Raw genomic sequence first — 2,222 nt, 5'->3', positions numbered from 1 at the left:
TTCTTCTTTTCTCTGCTCTCTCTCTGTCTGTCTCCCTCTGGAGGTGCTGGGGTGAGGCGGAATTGGTCGGATAGTTTGACATCCGGAGCAGCAGCAGCCGTCGCATCCGGCTGTAGAACGGGTGGGGGGGAGCGGGAAGAAACGGGAATCCGTGGTCCAAGAGAGGGTCCCCCACGCCTGTGAACAATGGGTACAAGGAAGTGGTGGGTGGGTTATATGGGGGAGGGAGCAGGAAACCCTTTCCCTCTTTCTTATCCCCCTCATCGTCAGCCTGTATCCCTCTTATGGCCGCAGCCAACTGCTTCCTCTCACGGCACTCAGCTTCCTTCTCCCAATACCTCAGACATTTCCTATGAGTGTCCAGCTCTACCAGATCTTTCATTTTAATTGTGTTTTACTCTTCATTCCATCCTCATGTATTTGTAATTTATCCCTTAGGTCCTTGATTTTTATTTTACTGAAAGAACCTCCCTTTGGAAATCCGAACATTTCCGTCCAGATACTCATTTTAGACAGACTGTCTTCACCATGTTTTGCTCGCATGATATCTATAATTGGACCCTCTGGAGGGTGTACAAGCCCCCCACTCTGCTTTGCCCCCATGTCAAAGTTGTTAAGTGTTTACTCTAAACACCCCGTGTTATCAAACACTATCTCTCACCCGTCGGTGATGTGATATTTGTTCCTCAGTACAAATCACACAAAAACTGGTCGTAAACCCAGGCTACGACTGATATTATCAAATATCCTATCTTCGAGTGGTCCCTCTCATAAATGTCATGGAGTTTTTAATTTACGGTTTAACTTTAAACAATTCTAGACACTGTACATCTCACCCAGTATCTGGAAAGCCCTTTCTGTTCGTTGGATCTCGTGAAGTCAATTGGTTTCACCTCGGCGCTGGTCCTCTCATGCCGTACGGGTTTCTGTCGAGGTAGAGGAGAATCCGAGGATCCTGGAGCGACCACCAGCGTCCGCAGGTGTCCCCAATCGAGCTTGCAGAGATCCTGCCGACAACGCCAACTTGTTATGGAAATCTTTAGAACAAATACTGCGGAGATACACAAGTCAGAAGTATCAAACAATAAAATGGTGAAACAGACAGAGTCGTCTTGGATCTGGTTATTTATTTGAGGCCTCAAAGACACAGGTCTCAACAGAACACAAAGTATCCTGAGAGAGTGCGTAACGAGTGAAAGATGCATACAGGTTATATAGCATTTTGTCAGTTCAACAACATTTCATCATACATGGGGAGGGGCCCTGGCAGGAGAGATAAGCCTTCCAAAGGAACTGAAACTGCCAATCACTAATGGATCGAACCGGGGCTCACTCACCAAAAAGGGGAAGTGGGGAAACTTGTCCGCAACACATGGAGGACAATAATTGGGGAACTTGATTATAAAAGGAAGGAGGCTAAACAGGAACTTGTCCATTGCCCTGTACTTGGCACCTAGCCCCCCTTCTGGAGTACAGACCTTGGGTGACCTTAGATGTCATTCATACAGCAGGCAGAGGACATGACCTGACCCATATCACCCAGACCTGACTTCAGCATTTTTAAGGTCATGGATGTTGAAACATCATTATGGAAACAATGGAAAGTGCTGATAGACACGTTTCTAAGCTAAAATACATTATTATAGGAACTGCTCTAAGGGCACACAGAGTTTACAAGCAAAACACATCATTCTGGGAACTGTTGCAATTTATGTGCCCATATAAGGTAAAATATAAAGTTTGCACTAATAAGACAATGTTAAACTACCCTAATAGTAAGTTTACCATTACAAAGTCTCAGAGGGAGAATGCTTGCGGGGTAAGATAGTACCCATAGAGTCCAGTAGAGGGCTCCGCCTGTGCTAATATGACAAGGGTTACACTACGTAACCCGACGTTTCTATGTTCACATGAGTCTTGTTTGTTTTACATCAGATTGGAATAACAGTTGTACCTTACATTTATACAAGCAAGCACCTCATGCACTGTGTAAAAGTGTTTAGCTTGAAATAAACCAAAAAATCCCAAATTAAATGTTTGTAGCCGTCCCAGGAGTTAGCACTCTATTGATCATCACCCGCAACCGCTATCTGCCCCATTGCAAGGTCGAAACCCAAACCTAAAACCTATGTGTGCTTCTGATTGCCATGTTTTGGATTAGGTTCAACCCCTCCTCGACAAAAAGGAGGTCGCCCTTATCTTATCTTATACAAACAGGAATG

Source organism: Pseudochaenichthys georgianus, unplaced genomic scaffold, assembly GCF_902827115.2.
Source record: "Pseudochaenichthys georgianus unplaced genomic scaffold, fPseGeo1.2 scaffold_520_arrow_ctg1, whole genome shotgun sequence".
Lineage (NCBI taxonomy): Eukaryota > Metazoa > Chordata > Actinopteri > Perciformes > Channichthyidae > Pseudochaenichthys > Pseudochaenichthys georgianus.
Note: the sequence above shows the minus strand (reverse complement) of the source record.